The sequence below is a fragment of the Syngnathoides biaculeatus genome, chromosome 9 (genome assembly GCF_019802595.1).
Source record: "Syngnathoides biaculeatus isolate LvHL_M chromosome 9, ASM1980259v1, whole genome shotgun sequence".
NCBI lineage: Eukaryota > Metazoa > Chordata > Actinopteri > Syngnathiformes > Syngnathidae > Syngnathoides > Syngnathoides biaculeatus.
In genome coordinates, this window is record NC_084648.1 from 3,605,380 (window position 1) to 3,625,313 (window position 19,934).

At 44.6% G+C, this 19,934-nt stretch overlaps 1 long non-coding RNA gene across 1 annotated transcript; it reads left to right on the plus strand.

Moving 5' to 3' along the window:
- Positions 1-8,597: 8,597 nt before the first annotated feature.
- Positions 8,598-19,339, plus strand: LOC133506320 (uncharacterized). Its single transcript, XR_009796481.1, has 3 exons — positions 8,598-8,825; positions 9,016-9,231; positions 18,622-19,339. It is a non-coding gene; the product is annotated as an uncharacterized LOC133506320 (long non-coding RNA).
- The last annotated feature ends 595 nt before the right edge of the window (positions 19,340-19,934 follow it).

Here is a 19,934-nt window from a genome sequence, read left to right on the forward strand (position 1 = left end):
AGAGAGAACATGCAAAATCCAGACAGGCAAGGCTGGGATTTGAACACAGCTCCTCATAAATGTGAGGCAGATGTGCTAACCAGCCAACCACCATGCAGAGCCATTCTTGTTCTATAGCTATTCAATAATAGCAGTGATGACCGAGGAAAACCCTCAAGGGCTTTCACTTTCCTGTTTCCTTACCCTAACCCTATACTGTACTATTTGATTGCATTCTGAGCATTTTGCATTCTGAAAATAATAGTATTTACCTTAGTGCTTATATGCTATTGTTCACATGCCGCATTTAGAGGGATAACTTCTAAGCACTTCTAATCTCATTTGCTAATCAAAACAGCAACATCTACCAAAGCATTTAAGTGTGCAGTCTTGTGGCTGCCACCTACATGATGCAAATGTGTCCCCTGTTACACTCTAACGGTAATCTTACATTATTTGAAGACAACCATTTTCAAGCTATCAGCCGTCCAATCAGATCTGTGCTGTACTGATCACCAGTCAGCTCACACCTGTGGTTTTAAGTGGCTTCAAATGACCCAGCATGCAAAGCAGAGCACCTGGAGAAAAACCACTGCACAGAAAGTCTGTGATTCAAACTCAGCACCTATGTTTGTGTTATTATTATTATTATTTTTATTATTGACATTAGTATTCATATTATTATGGTGCATAAGTAAAGGCCTTATCCCAAAGAGAAAACTGCACTCCTGTGCGTTCAAGCCAATGTTCCGATATATGATATGGAGAAATGTGGTGTAAAAGTCAAGTTTACAGACTTTGAACGAATGGGCATTTTTCCAGTTAGTTCCCAACTGCTTTATTATTTATTTGTTTGTTGGTTGGTCGGTTTGTTTGTAACCTTCCCATGGTTTAAGAGCTTATTTGATTTAGTCGTCTTCCTCCGTCTGGAGGGAGAGGCTGCACTGGGAGGACAGGCCAAGCCTTCCCAAAGGGCTTCAACACTTATCAGCAGCCTTCTGAGATTCCACTAAGATTCACCCCCTTATGAATAATCTCACCCACAGGCAAAATGGTGCATTGGGAGGGAGGGAGGTGGGGAGGGGGAAGCGACAGATTATTTAGAAAGACACAGGGCTGCTTGGTGATGGTTTGAGGGAGAGTGAGAAATAAAACGAGTAAAGACGAGGGGGAGATGGAATATGTGGTACGGAGAGAATAAAAGGGAGCTGGAGGGTTGTGGGGTGGGCGGGGATGCAAAGCTGAAAGAAACCAAGGAGAGAGGAACCCTTTTGATGTGTTTCCCCGTTCCAGTGCGGGCATCAGTGTGGATGGTGGTGCTACGGCTTGCCCCGCTGCTTGAAGGGACGGACTGGTTTATTAAACGCTCCCACCGCCCCTGTGCCTCCGAGCATGATGGGATTAATGCTGTCACAACCCTTTACTTAATTTATTACAGGGGGACACTGGCTAATTTGATTTGATATTATTTTAATAAAGTTCTGTGATGATTTGGAAGATTGTTTCAGGCTATCAGAAATAATTTTCCAGTTATTACAACCGCTCAGCCAAGTCCTTTGATAGCTGCAGTCAGTCTTGCTGCATGCAGAATACATTAGCCGGAAGTGTAAGCACGTTAAGCTACTGGAGGAATACTCATAATGAGACCGCTCCAAATTGCTGATTGTCGTGAAAAGGTGCCCGCATGTGCTGTGGGTACCCACCATGTAAGTCACACATGACAAAAATTAAAAAAAAATAATTTAAAAAAAGATGAAGGAAAGGACATGAACGACCGCGGATGATGCAAAAGAGGAGCGGCGACATGTTTGGTATGCATTGAGCTCATGGATGTCACCATTGTTAAATCTCACAGGGATACACGGTTATTTAAAGCTGTGCTTCTAGCGCGGGTATCCCTGAACAATAAGATGGGACATTTTCGGTTTCAGCTTTGTTCGTGCGCGATCAGACGGTTTTGTTTTGAAAATTGTGCGTATTTTTCCACGTTTTTCTGATTTCGCATTTTTAGCATGTTTTGAATATTTTGCACAGTTCTTTTGTATATAGTTGCGAAGCCGGCCCTGCAGTACACCATTGTCCACGCCGTATTAGAATAATCCTGTTTTCCGCCGACCCTTTCGTTCACTTTGCACCGTGAGTGTTGCCAGAAGAAAATAATCCCGCTACTGTCTCTTCCCCAATTTACATATTCCTTAAAATAATTGGAGAGACTCGGGATGTCGCAAACTATTTCCCTAATCCTGCGTCCTGTGCACTCTGGAAGTTTTGGAAGAGAAATAGTGGGGTTAAGAAAAGGGGCTGAACTTGCGTTAGTTGCAATGTTTTTTGTTTTGCTTTTTCCTTAAACCCCAAATGACACACATTTCCCTCTGAAAAGATAAGCCCTCAGTCAAAGGCCGCGGGAGATGTCTGGGATCCTGTGAAAGAAGTGGGGGAATTACCTACCAGAGGTCTGGCATGAAGGGGGATGGAGAAAAAATGGTGGTTGGCGGGGTGGGGGGGCAGTGCTACCCTTATTCATTAGTCCGTCTGGGGTCCAAGGCGGGGTCACACAATGTGATGGTTGTTCTCCAGACCCCCAGACCCCAGCAGACACATTTAATGGCCACCGTTTCCTCTCCAGACGAGAAAGACGGGAGTGGGAGCGTGGGGGTCGCGGGATGGGGGTGGCATATGGAGCCAAGGTGACAAAGGGAGGTGGGTTTCGGGAAACTAAAGAGTAGAAAAGATGAAAAGACAGAAAGTGAAAACACATTTGCGTCATCGGAAGAGTGTGTGGGAGAAAACAAGTTCAGAAAAAATAAAAATGAATAAGGTCACTTCAGATAGCAAAAGCATCATAGAGGGTCACTGAGGTTCTCTCCTTCAAATCTACTGTCAGAGCGATGGCACAGCAATCCACCTCGGGGTGCCTTGTGCTTTTTCACAGGATCATATGTTCAAGGGTTACAATTTAGAGCAATTATTGGGGTCAGGGTTCATGGTTATCATGGGAAAGTGGACCTCCCCTGCAAAACCTTAACACCAAAAAAAGAAAAGGAAAAAAAAAAGAAATGCTTTGAAACAGGATCGTTTCCATTTTTCAATAAATGTACCTGCAGTTTGACAGATGCATAATCCGATTTAAAATGTGATAATAAATTTTTATAATTGTAATTGTGATCAAGTCAGAATGATACTTGGCACTCGTTATTCAAACGGCATGCAAATGATATGCACATTACATTGTGTTTTTGTTCCATATGTACAATTTAAACAAGGCATTTGATAATGTCAAAAAGTCAGAGGTTGCAGTAATAGCTAGCTTTGTCTTAACTTCATTATATCCACTGAGCTACTCTGCTCCACTTTCAGTGGTAATGCCCCAGGCAGAAATCAATGTCTGCAACCAAGTAATCAAGGTTATAGAAAAGGCCATGCATTAACATGATTTCACTGAAATATTTAGAGTTCATGTGCATATGTTGCAGCATTAAATTAAAAAAAAATGCTCAAATGTCAAGAAGAAATATTTGAACCCCACAAAAAATGGGTTGAAACTTCAGATGTTGTGACGGGAAGCCTCAGCAAGGCAACTCCCATAAATGATCAGTCATAGCATTAATGATGTTGCATGGGGACATACACGTTTAGAAAATCTTGACATCACAAATATCATCTATTGTTTGTTGTTATCAATCAGCTATAATGATTTTTGCCTGAGATTTAACATACTGTACGTTCTTCCATTCTATGAGCATAGCATGAAAAACAGGCTCTCAATTAAGTGAAATGTTTGAATGTGATTTACAATGAATACAATGCAGCAGGAACGCTTCATTACTACCGAGATCTCTTCACCATTCATTTGTGGAGTTTTGCTTGGTCAGATGTAGCAATTTTTCACTTTATGCCAGAACCAATTAGATTGCATTAGGCGGACACAAATGCTATTCATTGCTCAGTATTATTAACATAAGATTAAATGATGCTTTTGTGGTGTTTACATAATTCACCCGCAGGACCTCGAGTTGGGGTGCGGGGTTCCGCACGGACTGTTTTTGTTGTTGCGCTTCCAGAGGAAAGGTTGACAGAGTTCCCGCCGTTATGCGAGTAGTTTGGTGATGTCGAAGAATAAAGCAAGTTCTGTTTCTGTGTCCGACACTCCGCCTCCGACTCCTTTTCTCCGGCGCTACACTGGTGACCCCGACGTCAGTCCCGGCGTTTTCGAGACTGAAACGAACATGGCAACCGCCATCCTCAAATTGCCGGAGTTTTGGGAGACGTCCGCGGCAGCGTGGTTCACACAGACTGAGGCTCAGTTCGCCCTCCGCGGGATCTCAGATGATTCCACGTGTTACTACCACGTTGTCTCAGCACTCGGGAGCTCAACGGCGGCCAGAGCAGTGAACTTCATCACCTCTCCCCCGGCCCGAGAAAAGTATGCTGGGATCAAGGCTCACCTTCTCAAGGTTTTTGAACTTTCACGGCCGGAACGTGCCCGACGTCTGTTGGCTATTAATGGACTGGGGGACAGCAAACCTTCCGAACTCATGGAAATGATGCTAAACCTGCTGGGCACGGAAGAGCCCAATTTCATTTTCATGGAACTGTTTCTCAGGCAAATGCCACCGCATGTTCAGACGGCGCTCGCGAACAGTACTATCACTGAGCCCCGGGCCCTGGCCGAGGAGGCCGACCGTTTCTTCCTGGCAACCCAGCGCTTCTCCCCTGAGACGCTGGCCGCGACGCGCAGTTACTCACCTTCGGGCGCGGGGGTGACATCCAGCAGGGGCCCCTTCGGCACCGACGGCCGTGCTGGCACAGGCTTGTGCTACTTCCATGCCCGTTTCGGTGCGAAAGCGAAGAGGTGCCGCGCCCCTTGCAACTACGACGCGTCGGGAAACGCGGCCGTGAGCGTGGGCGCGAAGAGCCGGCTGCTGTTCGTCAAGGACAACCTTTCCGGGCGCAAATTCCTTTGTGACACCGGCGCCCAGAGGAGCGTCCTGACGGCCACTGCGGAGGACGCCGCTGGCGGGACTCATGGGCCACCCCTACTGTCCGCTAATGGGTCCCCTATCCGCTCTTATGGCATGAGGACTGTGGACTTGTGTTTCGGGAGTCAGCGCTTCACATGGGACTTTGTCACTGCGGATGTCTCATTCCCTCTCCTCGGCGCTGATTTTTTTTGTGCCCACGGGCTGCTGGTGGATGTTAAGAGGGGCCGTCTGGTGGATGCACTGACTTTTTCCACGGTCGCCTGCGTCCGCAATGAGGCGACTTATGGTGGTCTCTCCAGTTCGCTATCGGACGGCACCAAGTACCAACTCCTCCTTGGTGAGTTCCCTGCCTTGACACGGCCCACTTTCTCCTCTGCCACGACTAAACATGGGGTCGAGCACCACATTGAGACCAAGGGCCCCCCGATCCACGCGAGGGCCCGACGGGTTGATCCCGAGAAGCTAGCAGTCGCTAAGTCCGAGTTTGCCAACATGGAGCGTCTGGGCATCGTCCGCCGCTCGGATAGCCCGTGGGCCTCGCCACTACACATCGTCCCTAAACCGAGTGGTGGGTGGCGACCGTGTGGTGACTACCGCCGCCTTAACGACGCCACTACGCCCGACCGCTACCCTGTTCCACACATTCAGGACTTCTCAGCCCACCTGGCAGGCAAAATCTTGTTCTCCAAGGTCGACCTGGTGCGCGGGTATCACCAGGTTCCCGTGCACCCCTCAGACGTTCCCAAGACAGCTGTAATCACTCCGTTTGGACTGTTCGAGTTTCTGAGGATGCCGTTTGGTCTTAAAAACGCGGCACAATCTTTCCAGCGTTTAATGGATTCTGTGCTCAGGGACTTGCCATTTGTGTTCGTCTATTTGGATGACATCCTCGTCGCCAGCTCCTCGGAGGATGAACATCTGATGCACCTCCGCGACCTCTTCGCAAGACTTGAGCAGCATGGCCTGATCATCAACCCGGCAAAGTGTGTTTTCGGGGTGCCCTCTATCCAGTTCCTCGGGCACCTCATAGACAAGAACGGCGCCGCCCCCCTTCCGGCAAAGGTGGAGGCCATCTCCGCTTTTCCCCGACCTTGCTCGGCTCGGGGCCTCCGGGAGTTCCTGGGGATGGTGACTTTCTACCACCGGTTCATCCGCCGGGCGGCCCACATCATGCGCCCGCTCTATGAGGCTCTTAAAGACAAGGCCCCCAACCGGGACGTTGAATGGACGGCCGAGAGGATGGAAGCCTTCGAGGCTACGAAGGCCGCACTGAGTCGTGCCGCTATGCTGGCTCACCCGACCCACGGGGCCCCTGTCGCTCTCACTACCGATGCATCGGACTACGCTGTTGGAGCCGTATTCGAACAGTGGGTCGGCGGCGCCTGGCAACCGCTTGCCTTTTTCAGCCGTCAGCTGGTCCCCAGGGAGCGCAAATACAGCACGTTCGATAGAGAGCTCCTCGGCCTCTGGCTGGCGATCCGCCACTTCCGCTCCCTATTGGAAGGCCGTGAGTTCACGGCATATGTGGACCATAAACCCCTCACTTTCGCCATGTCCAAGGTGGCCGAGCCGTGGTCCGCCCGCCAGCAACGTCAACTGTCGTTCATCTCTGAGTACACTACGGACATCCAACACATCGCCGGCAAATCCAATGTGGTCGCGGACTGCCTCTCCAGGGCGATCGTCGCCACTGTGCATCTGGGTCTCGACTACTCCCGCATGAGCGCAGACCAGGCCTCGGACCACGGGGTGCAGGCCCTCAAGACTTCTGACACGGGTTTGCGCCTGGAGGAAGTCGCGGTTGGTGACTCGGGCGTCAGGTTGCTGTGCGACCTCTCGGCTGACCAGCCTCGGCCGCTGGTCCCTGCAAACTGGCGAAGAGCTGTTTTCGAGGCGGTCCACAACCTCTCCCACCCCGGAAGGAAACCGTCCGTGAGGCTGGTGGCCCAGAAGTTCGTGTGGCGCGGTCTCAAGAAAGATGTGCAGGCCTGGGTCGACTCATGCGTGGCCTGTCAGCGGGCTAAGGTGCATCGCCACACAAAAGCCCCCTTGGAGCCCTTTGCTGTCCCCGAGAGGAGGTTTGACCACGTCAACGTTGACTTGGTAGGTCCACTTCCTCCCTCGCACGGATTCACCTACTTGCTCACCATGGTGGACAGGACGACCCGCTGGCCCGAAGCCGTTCCCCTCTCCTCGACAACGTCGTCAGACGTGGCCCGGGCGTTCATCGGCACGTGGGTTGCACGCTTCGGGACACCGTGCGACCTTCTTCAGATCGTGGCCCTCAGTTTACCTCTGAACTCTGGAACGCAGTCGCTGAGAGTTTGGGGGTCAAGCTGCACCGCACTACCGCCTATCACCCCCAGGCGAACGGTCTTTGCGAGCGGTTCCACCGCTCCATGAAAGCAGCCCTGCGTGCCGGCTTGACGGACGGCAACTGGTTGGATAAGCTCCCGTGGGTCATGCTCGGCCTCAGGTGCGCCCCCAAGGAGGACCTGTTGTCCTCATCCGCCGAACTCGTCTACGGCCAGCCACTGCGGGTCCCCGGCGAATTCATCCCGGACGCCACAGCGCCCTGGTCCGCAGCCAGGCAACGGTCCTCCCTGCTGGAGGCCGCAAAAGGGTTTGCGCCGGTTCCCACGTCGCAACATGGCACCCCAGCTGCCCGGCTGCCCCGTCACCTGCGCTCGGCGGATTTTGTGTTTGTTCGTCATGACGCCCACCGTGGACCTCTCCGCCCCCCATACGACGGGCCGTTCAGGGTCCTGGAGCACGGGGATAAGAGCCTGCTCGTGGACATTGGCGGCAGACCCGAGACTGTTTCCGTGGACAGGGTCAAACCCGCGCACCTGGACATTGCCCAGCCTTTGGGGTTGGCCCTCCCCCCGCGCCGGGGTCGTCCCCCTTTGCCCTGTGCCCCTGCGCCCGCCGGGGTACCCTTGACCCCGCCTGAGCCCTTGTCCCGTGACTCAATGGACAGTGCGGCCCCGCCCCCATCGGCCCCTACAGTGCACACTCGCCGGGGTCGGGTCATCATCCCTCCACGGCACAAGGATTTTGACTATGGGTGAATTCTGGGGGGGCTTGTGTGGTGTTTACATAATTCACCCGCGGGACCTCGAGTTGGGGTGCGGGGTTCCGCACGGACTGTTTTTGTTGTTGCGCTTCCGGAGGAAAGGTTAACAGAGTTCCCGCCGTTATGCAAGTAGTTTGGTGATGTCGAACAATAAAGCAAGTTCTGTTTCTGTGTCCGACACTCCGCCTCCGACTCCTTTTCTCCGGCGCTACACTTTGTTTGACTGAAAGAAAACAGTTGTTAATATTTGGAGAAAATATAACATCTGATAAGCACTCATGGTTGTGTAGATGTTTGTTAGATTAAACCATTCCCATGGTGGGAATATGGGCCTTTAACTGTATTTTCTTGAAAATAACGCGCAAATTTTTCCAAAAATATTTTCAAAAAGTTAATAGCGTGCATTATATTTATGTATGGATGAATAATAAAAAGATACAATCACATTGAATAGTCGTACACAGGTACATAGAGTGGTAAAAAATGTATACATATACATTTCGATATGATATTCGATGTCTTATGTTACACAATTATATTTATTACGGTAATGTGCGCCCCCAACCTGATCTCTCTGAGCTCCTCGGGGAGCTTGCATTTTACGATCGTTAGTGTTGTTGCTACTGCACCAAAGATCAGAAACGACTCCCTATGAGTTTGTTTTAACTTAAACTAAGAAACAAACGGCTTGTTGCGCAGCTGCTTTTAAAAGAAATGTGTTTTCACTCGTGCCGATGAAGCCGCAAACCCGGAAGTTGCGCAGCAGTCCGAAACAACAATGACTTCAAGTGGGTATCAAAACAACGTGAGCTCAAACTACGTAGTAGGAGCGTCATGGGCAAATAAAAAAAAAAAAAAAAAAAAAAGAAACGGAGAACGCACACAATTGAAATGCTCACTTTTTTTCAAATGTGTCAATTATGCTCGTTTCTACGTAGTTTGAACTCATATTGTTTTGTTGGCCACCTGACGCCATAGTTAAAGTTGCTACAGATTGGAGCCGAATGGAGGGCGAGAGGCTGCGCTGCAGAACAAAAACCTCTTGGGATTTAAAACATTTTTCTTCACAAACGCCATGGATGGCACAGAGGATGACATGCGGTGGGAGCAAGATGGGATTGTCATGATGCAATGCAGGAGGCACCGGAACTGTACCAAGTCATCAATGATGAGTTCCACAGCGTTGTACCAAAGGTAGTTACTATGGATTTTTTTTCAGATTGGAGATGAGTCAAATGCTCTTTTTGAAGGCTTGGCCAAGGATGTGTAATATAGTTGATAAACTGCATTTTGCACAAATGTTTTATGCACAAATACTTAATGCCAAAAATGTTTAAGTTAAACAGTGTTAAATAGTTTCTATTTTTAAGACTGTAATATGGTGTTATCAACAGTTTTAATAAAATGTTGCACCATCAGTGAACATTTATTTTAGTTGGTTGAGGGGTTCTGTTCTGACAAATACAGGGACCAGGACAAGCGTGTCCTGTGGCCTGTTCCAAAATTATATTACGACTACATCAGCACGTCCACAATGATTATTATTAATAATTGTTGTACATGATTGTTCTTTGAAAAACAATACAAGTACAAACCTAACAAAATATAAATACAGATAATTCCCAATATTTTGAGCATATGGGTAACAGCAAATTGGTGGTGCACATTGTAAACTGGTAGAGGAGTTTTGGGGGTGCGAATTATACTTAAGGACGCATTATACACGAGAAATTACGGTACTAATAGTTCCTACAAAATTGGGCATCTAAGATGACAGGAAATGACAGGAACATTTTTAAACTTCAGGGAAACAATTGAGTATCGCATGCAATCAACCAATGTGAATCAATGTGAGCCCAGCCTTGAACTGCTTATTCATAATGTACATTGTACTCCTAAACGACATGTTTTTTTCCCATCACCCGTCATCTCAGTCTACATGATACAACCATGCAAAGGAAATAGTAACAACAGTTCCCTCGTAACATCTCTCATCTATGTCTGGAGCTTCAAAGTCTGGCAGTGAAAACACATCTTGGTGCTGCAAACGTGTTGGTTAGCACTACTCACCAAGCTGACAAACGCAAGAAGATTAGGGATCATGTCAGTTTCAGATTATTGGGAGGATTTACATATATAAACCTGTTCTGGCTCTAATTTAAATGCACCTTGTGGGACATTTATACATGCGTGGAATGAGACAAACAGATGTGGGTCTCTGGTCATGGGGAGACAGCAGTGTTGGGAGGGGCTCGCAGTCACTTTAATAGAGCCAAAACAACACCAACAGAAAATCTGTGGACGTCAAAAAGGGTCAGGCAGGCTCGCTCTTTTGTTCATCTTTCCCTTGTCTTGTTTCTTTCATTGGTCAGAATTCACCTCAGCATTTGTCATTAGTCACTTCAAATCCACTTCATGTCTGCTTTCTCTTGTGAAGCATTGCTGGACTTGCCTGCATCTTGTCCCATCACTGGAGACATGCCAAGCATTCAGCATCCAGGGATGCTGTCTTGGGATTGGCCAAGTACTCTCTAGTTTATACTCTGGTCAAATGGTCGAGCAGTACCAAGTTTAACACCTTTAAACTGTGAAATCAAAAGATTTGCAGTGATTTGACTTGCCTGACCTTGTCAGAGTTAAGAGCACCAAGTCTTGTCGGGGAAACGAAGGACTGGAAAGAGATTATGTGCTCCTGCTGCTGTCCTTTATCTCCTGGAGTGAAAGCGCTGACAAGAGAATGGTTTCGAATTCATGAAAAAAAATAAGCAAATTCAATTTGAAACCAACCTGAAGCATGTATAGTTTTGGTTTACTTTATCGAATAATTCTGTGACTACAAGCATCTACAAGCAAGGATCAAACTCTCATAATACTCTAATTGTGATGTCTGAGACAAAGATCTACACTTAATATCAATATCCATCCATTTTCTGTGACACAAATGGAAGAGCACCTGTTTGGAGTGAGTGTTTGAATGACTTTAATGATTTAAAGGTATTCCTATTATTTACTTCAAGAAAAATAAAGAGAAGAATCCATCACCAAAATGTAGTTGCAGATAAGGCAACAGTTAGGCTAACGTCTTCTGTCTACTCCTCCTCCTCGTAGTCACAGGTCAGTCTTGGAGCAGACTCCCAACCATCAGTGGAAATATTCAGCGAGAACTCCCCCTCCCCCCCCCCCCCAAAAAAAAAAAAGAATTATGTACTAAAATTTATGAATCTATTGTGAGAAAACAAAACATTAATCAACTCGGCAATGAATTAGAGCTTTGTTTCCCCTCCCTTGTTATATTCCAAAGACACTTTGAGCAACTATATTCTTCCAATATTTAGGGAAGACCGTTTTCTCTTTGAATTTGATTGCACAAGAATACATTCATAAACTTAATTTTCTTTCCTTTCCCAGAGACAGGCAAATTTTATTTTCCCAGAATAATAGGTGATACACTGCAGCTCAAATTTCACTAAATGTCAGAACAAGTAAGTCCAAATGTTATTAAAGTGTAACTCGCGACTGTGACAGGTGGATCATGTAATGTTCCGTTCATGAACTGGAACATTAAGCATGTAAAATTAAACTTGAGAATTCACCCATCATACACACATGCAGGAACATGGAGCTACAGTAAGTTGGGGGCAAAGCGATGCCTTTTAAGTGGTGCGGTACCATATGGCAAAGACGGGGAGGCATCACATGCTCATCGGGCCTCCAAGCCCGACTGCCAGACTGGCCTGTTAATTGGGCGACGAGATCAGAGGCAATATTACAAGCCAATTAAAGCGATCGGGACAGATTGCCAAGTGATGAGCTCCACTGCGTAATTGAGAGTGTGAAGTGTGTTTCACCTCTGTCTGACTATGTCTGTCTGTGTGTCTCCCTCGGTCCAACTGAATAAGTGATGAGACTGCAGAGGACCAAAACTAGTTAGCGCCTTAATGATGTCACTTGAGGCCCCTTCATTAGTCTTAGAGCAGGATTTGAGTGATTTGGGTTAGAGAATTTGCTGCACTGCCTCAATTTTATCATCACTCCACAAACGGTTCTGTAATAAAGGCAGCAGTACAACCTGCTCCAGATTGCGATGCGTTGGTGTGTTTAAGCCAGCTTGCTTGATTTGAGTTTTTGTTCGTGCATGCGTGCACGTGTATGCATGGGAGTGAGAAAGACAGGGCGAGACCGATCCATACGACAGCAACTTTAATTTGGTCTGGGAATATTGTTGTACCGGTGCAGTCCTCTGGGCAGCACCTGCATGCCAGGTTTGCTTAATCATGCAAAAAGAACAGAAAAATGCATTACAGATGTCAGACTGCGTCCCGATAGAGACAGAGATTCGACAAACACCTTGAGCCTTGAGAGAACAGCGGCGCAAAAAAATTTTGCTGTAGCATTTAGGTGGATCTGCTTGTCAACCAGAATGACAACTCTGCTCCTGATATGTGGGACATTAGAAATGCAAAGAGTGCTAAACTGTTTTTTTTTTTTTTTTTTTTTTTTTTTTGCAAAGGCAGATTAGCACTCGACCATTTGTGCTATGCCCGAACGTCCGATTTCCCAACCCTCTTCTGTCAACCACTGAAACTGAGCTTTGGTCAATTTACATATTATGCTATCATATTATTATACAACGCTATCATACGACTTTCCTAACCGGGATTACATCTAGTCATTGTACTTATACCTTAAGATATAATATTTGGTGGTTGTCATTATGAGGCAAAAAGGGAGACCATTACATGAGTGCAGCGCTTGAGAGCAGATCCAGAAAAGTGTGAAATATTATGTTAATGGTAAATCAAACAAAATTTACTTAAAATGTGAAATTAAACTATATATATTAAAACAAATGTTTGTTGTTTTGGTCGACATACTGTATAAATAAAATATAGGATAAATGAAAATCCATTACAATGCAAAAAAGTTAAGCAGTCTAATAATTTTCTGGAGTAACAAGTGGAGTTTGCAGTTAAAAACAACAACACATTTTTTCATATCTAAATCTGAATCTTTATTGGCCGAGGAAGTTACAAGTCACGATTGGAAATTACCTCAGGTAGTTCAAGCCACCACGTGACCCTGAACAGGATATGCAGTATTGAGAATGGATCAATGGAGAGTTGCCATTGTGACAAAATATAAATTTAGGACCCGTAGGTGTGATTGTGAGTGCGACTGTTCTCTGTCTCCATGTGCCCTGCGATTGGCTGGCAACAAGTTCAGGGTGTACCCCGCCACCTGCCCAATGATGACTAAAATAGGCTCCAGCGCACCCTTGTGAGGATGAGCGGCTAAGAAAATGAATGGATGGATAGACACAGTGTACTACTAGTGTCGTGTTGTTGCGGCAGTTGTGCAAATGATGCATACCTCTAGCAATTTAGGAAAAAAAAATGTTTCAATAAGTTTACAGAGCTTCAATATTGATAAGCTTTGTACACAAAAAGAACTAAAAAAAAATAAAAGTACAAAATTATTGCAAAAACGTTGTACAAAGATCACAATCTGTAAATGTGTATAGCTCAATCATTCAAGAGCAGGAAGACCAACTGTAATCATTCTGTAATCTCGCTCTCTCTTTCTCTCCCTCTCTTTCTGTCTCTCATCTCTCCTGAGAATCGTATTCCCGCCTCATTTGCAGATGGTTGAGGTTTCCTTCTCATAAAGGCATTACTACTTTGTGCTCTATTCCATCATGCCCATTAAGAGATACACCACCTGTACTATACATCGCACACTTATAAAAAAAAAAAAAAAAGTAAAACTAAACCCCAACTCCATGGGATATGTCTAAATTTCATACCTGATGTTATTAAGAGTAGCAGTTGTACTTAAAATGTGGAACTGTCACACTGCCTCCAACATTATCTCGGAGATTACGTCATCATAATACATAGCCATAACCGCAGAGCCTACAAAACACTAATCACGATGAGAAACAAATAGTTTTGACAGAATACTATATAGCTTGTGGTTCTGTGGCATCCAAGAACCCACAATGTGGAAAAGGCAAAACTCCAAAAAGACACAAGACAACTATGCAAGGGTTGGGCACTAAATTCAATTTTGAGAAACCAGAGACATTCAGGCTTTTTAATGTCAATGTAATGAGACACAGAGGGTAATGATACACGTTTATAAACCAAGGGCAATAAAGCTCATCCAACCTCTTTGTGATTATGTAATAACAGACTTGCCACTCAGGACTGGTCTTTGACTATTGCTTTATGGAATGTGTCTTTCAGAATGAATTTTATGCTCTGTTAAACTATTTAGCTAGAGTCTTTGTTGAGTTTCTGACTGATCTAGTTCTAACCTGAAATGCTGTAGCAATAACTCTCCACTCCTCTAGCTCTGCTAACATTCAAAGAGGTGCAAAGGAAAAGAATGATATGCATTATCTAGTAAAGTGAGGCAATATGTGTGCCGTATTGATGCCACACCTTCCTTACACAATGCTGTACAGTGGAACCTTAATACTGTATTCAATTCCCCCACAGGTCATACAATTTTGAACCGAGTCTAATTTTCAGAAAAAACGTGCTGTCGCACAAAAGGTTCTTTTGTGATCCTACAAGAAAGCAGAAATTCTTCTCATAAGTTGGTTGACTTGAAAAATTTTCAACCTCGGTCTTATTTGCATTTGTTGTTCATCTTCAAAGGGTGGGCAGATTTTATTGTTCTTTCATCACATTCTTAACCGTGATGAATTTATATTTGTGTTAGAGGCCTAAATTATTATATTGCCTGTCCAGTTAATACATGTTTTAATAAGATACTAATTCCAGTATTTCTCATGGAAAAAAAAAATGTCTTGCACTGTTTTTATCGATGAAGTAGAGGGTTATCAACATCCTAGAAAGGACTGTGGCCCTCAACGGTTTATTATATAATTTTAAATTTTAGGTGGCTTTTGAACATTGTCTGTGATTTTTCCATAAACAGGCAAAGCAGTATGATAGTGGACTCCCTTTGTAGTAAATATCACAGTATGTAAAGGATTTGTGGGCATCCCTCCATTCTACAGCAGCAGCTATTCAACACTTAACCAACACATCAACCAAGCAAAATGAACACTACTTAGCCTTGTAATGAAGACATTAGAAGCGCTTGAATTCTCAAAGCCAACCATTAGAGAAAAGAATGAAAATCCTCTTTATTTGGAAATATCAGTTTGCAGCAACTGATTTAGGTAAATGGATGCAAAACATATTGCGATATATTGTAAAAGTGTGTTATTTTGTCTGGATACAATTATGATGCTAAAAAAGATATTCTAAAATAACCTCAAATAATTCACTCTGTGCACTCCCTAAGAATTACTTCAGTATCTAGAGGCTGTGATCAAGCAGTCTCTAATATTTTCCATGTCATTTTTGCTATTGGTGCATGTGAGACTTTTATAGGCACTGCAAAGACTTGGTCTTCGGGCTCTGAGCCATCTCAAACAGCAGCTAATATGAGACGCGACTGTTTGTTTTTAAGAGGAGGGAGTGACATTTAGTGGCTCGCCAAGGGGCCAGTGGAGAGAACATGAAAGTAAAAGTTTCTTTTTTAAAGAGAAAATGTCAGCTTAAGGTTTCATTATTGGCAGGTTGTCCAAACATGTTCACATACAATACACATAGACACACGAGCTTTATCTTCCAAAAGTAACGACCATTTACGAGTTGTCCCCGTCAGTCTAAACGCCCTGCAAGGTGCATCCTCATCACATTAAAGCACACTTCTCTTTAAATGGGTCATAACTTTAAAAGGAGTTGACATGAACTTCCCTTTACAAAACAGTTACAACTTTCACAACTGTTTTTATGAGCTTTATCGACAACTCGACAACACTGAGCACTAGCGGTTCAATAGCTGAATTGTTCCTTTGCCCCCAACCTCTCTCCCTTTGCTCGTACTGATGTTGTCCTAGAGCTACCCAGGGAATAAGAGACCTCACACTATGGAGACTTGTAAAACCAGTGTCTTGCCGCTGGAACGACTCAGTGTGTGTGTGTGTGTGTGTGTGTGTGTGTGTTTGCGCGCATGTAATCTTTGGTTGTGGGTATTGGGCGCACAGAAGAGACCAGTAAAATGTTGTCTAAATGAAGTCCCAGTGCAGCAGTCGTAAGTAGTGTTTGATGGCCATGTGATTTGTTTGTTCAGCCCCAATGGCCTCCTCTCCTGGCTGCTAGGGTGGGGGCACGGGGAGACTGATGGCTTCACACCTTCTCTGCTCCTAGCCCCACCAATGAGCCATTTAATCCTTCTTCCTACAGCTAAATCAACACCTCTTGCGCACTCCGAGCTGCTTCAGACCACCACTGCTGACTGCCTGCTGTCCAGCCAGTCTTTCTTGGAGCTGGTTCAAGAGACCATCCCGTTGTGAACATCTTTATATCTCAATTGTCACTCTAGACACCAGCATCGAATGGGTCGGTGGTGAAATGCTGATGCGTTGTGCAGCGCTCACGCTAACATCTCTTCAATGTTAACCATGCAAACCATTGTTGACATGAGAAACAATGAAGGTGTGAAAAGATGAAAAGTAAAAAGTCTGAATAAATGGGACACACTGTAGATGTGATAGAAACAGAACACAAAAGACTGAAGCATCAGAAAAGAAACAAGTGTGAGGAGATAGAGTGGCAGGCATTTGATGGGAACTTTAGCTTGTCGGCAGCACATTTAGCCCAATGTGATAATTGTCGTCTCGAGGGTAAGCAACTTGGACCTGATGATGGCTGAGATCAGAGAGTAAGGCCAATGACATACAAAGCGGACGAAAAAAAAAGGTGTGGGACCGAGAGAGAAACTGAAAGTTGTGGAAAACTGGATCTGTTTGTTAGGCTGTGCAGGTATTCAAACAATTCATGTTGTTGTTTTTTTACACTAACAAAAGTGGGTATGTTCTAGCTTCTATTTGGTCCAGCTCTTAAAACAAAAAAAAAAAAAACACACACACAAATACAAACAAAGCCTTGATAGAGCACATGAAACTTACATTCATTTTTTATGGTACCCTTGTCTTAATCATAATAATCGTAAAAAGAATAGCAATGCATCTGCATCTGCCATTGCCATCAAAATATATTAGAATAATATCAAGTTTAAATAATTTAATATGATTAATGATTGGCTTCATCTTCAATCGGCTTGTCAGTTTCTTTTAAATTTGTGCTTAAAACTTACCAAGTCAACCTCTTTTGAACTGAAGCTATTGAAATACCATTTGCCATTTTCGCTCTCAACGCGTTTCTAAAGGATTTATTCATTTACACTGAACTGTGCTTGTACGCATTGCAAACGTGGCAGAGCATTTCATATGAAGTAGGATTACTTTGCTCGTGAAATATGCAATATTTTAGCCTTCAATGAATACACGACGCAAGACGGCTTCAGCATTTTGCATGTTAAATTTACATGCTTGAAATCAAGCAAGTAGTATATATATATATATATATATATATATATATATATATATATAGACAATAATTCTGCTACTTAATATTTTTTGATGATTATGAGTGTGATTCTTTCATGCTGCAATGCAAAAAGTAATATAATCAATAATGATAATACACAACAGACATATACAGAAACATGTCATCTGTAATTTGAAAATAACAATAAGATTGTCTTCTGATACAATGTCAAATAGGAATTAGACAAAGTGAGGAAACTAATATTCAAATTCTTTACATATACAGGAGAGATTAAATTACACACCTCGCTTACTGCAGACGTGCGGCGGACAATGGATGAATTACCTGTTTAATCGCAAAGGGGAAATAATCAAATTGTCGTTGGTGTAGTTTCACATATTTCGAGCTTAGTTAAAGTTCAACAATCTGTTCTTGGCTGCAGATGGGACACAACTTTGCCCCATGCTGAAAGATCAGCATAGTCTCGTGTGAAACACCTTCTTATCTCACCCTCCCAGGTTTGTTTCCCTGCAAGCCTGCCACCTCACACATAGTCACACACAAGCTGCTCCTTTCAGGAAAAATGGAAACATTTTCACACACGTACAGTTAAGCGCTTAAACTGTGAATATATGTGCACAGAGAAAGTCAACCTTCTCGCTCACACTCCTATCATCTTCTTAGCTCTCACTCTCTACCTAGTGAGAGCAAAACGTTCGGGGAAACGTGACCGGTGGTGGCCCAAATGGTGCCGACGCACAGATATAATTACAACAGCGGTCTCATCCCCCTCCACCTTGCCCCCCAATCAAGAACCCACACACCCCGGGACCTCTCCACTTCCTCAGTCCCCCCCATCCACCCCACCCGAAACGCCACTCTTACCCCCTTGGCCTGAACCATTATTTATTTTAGCAGCTCCAGCCAGCTTCAGAGGGCTCAGCAGCACTCACAGGGCCCCTGCCAAAAAGTGGCTTTCTGACTGAAAGCTTTCCAAACAAGCTCCGCTGGTCCATTTGGCCCGAATCCAACGCTGTGCGGTCTCTCTACTGGGCTCTCTGCCCTCCCTTCTTTCGTCGGCAGAGGGGAAAGAGTCTGGTTTGCATTAGTATGAATATGTGTCTGTGCATGTGCAGAGTATTCTTCTCAAAGTTTTGTGTGTATGTGTTCCTAGCGACCTGACCCAGACCCAGAGTGATGGTCCCTGGAACCTGAAGCCACGCCACACTCTATAAACAATGAGCCGAGTATTTACAAGAGGGAGACGGGGACTGAAGTTCCTCCAGTGCATCACAGAAAAGCCATCGCTGATGCTATACAGACAACCTGTTTATGGCCCTGCGAGCTGCATGTGCGTATGCTCGCGTGAGGAAGTCGAGAAGGACCTTGGCCGGACTCCTCACGGATTTGCCGAGCTCCCGAGTGTCTTATCGCTGTCTGTGGAGATGGGAACACGGGGAGAAGCTGCTATTATGGCGCAGCTAAAATACAAGTTCCTATGTGACAGCAGGATGGACAGATAAAACAAGCATGGCTAGAGTAAAAGGTGGCCAGATCACATGTTAGGTGTCAGGTACAGCAGACTGTAAGAATGTAAGATGAGCGTAAAATTAATATATGTAAACAACAATAAGTGAAGAATGAGCGTTGGCAACAAAAGGCAACTCTTATATGGAATAAATTGCCAATCGAAATGAAGTCACTCTCAATTTCCTCAAGTCTAGGTTAAACTCTCTTTTTTTCTCATGCTTCTGTTTTTAAATGTTTTAACATGCTTTTTATTTTGAAAATGCACCATGTAAAGTATGTTGGATTGTCTCGTTTGTGAGAAAAATTAATGAAATGAGTGAAAAAAATTAATTTGGTCCGTTCCTTTGCCTATATTATGGGATTCTAACAGAAAAATGTGTGGTGAAATAAATCAGTTTCAACCACCACTCACGGTATCCTCTAGTTGTGTGAGTACCGAAAACCAGGTAAAATATTTGAGAAGCAATTTTAGATGAGTCTAGCAACTATTTTGAAGAACCTAATGCTGCACGGAGTTGCCACAACCCACCTCTGATTGATTTCCAGTCTTAATCAGTAAAAGTACAACCAAATGCCAGGCTAAGTTTGAAAGCAGTCAGCTGACTGATGATCAGTTGTGTGTATACTTTCTTTGACAGGAAGTGACATATCTATATGCAAATGATCAACATAGTTTTTCATTTTTTAAGTTTGTTTTTAAGCTCTTCAATCTTTAGCTCACTGTTAGTGACTGAAATAAATTGATTAATAGTTTTTTTAAATATTGGGTTTAAACTATTACCAATTATCAATTTATTTTATCACACTGTCATGTAGATCAACTTAAGACCATTCATTTCAAATTAGAAACTTTTTTTTGTTAATACTGATAATGACACTGGGTGGAGGGATTGGGGGTAGATCAGGCGATGTTGCTGATCTTCATCAACTATGGGCCTGTGAGGCCCTTTTGATATG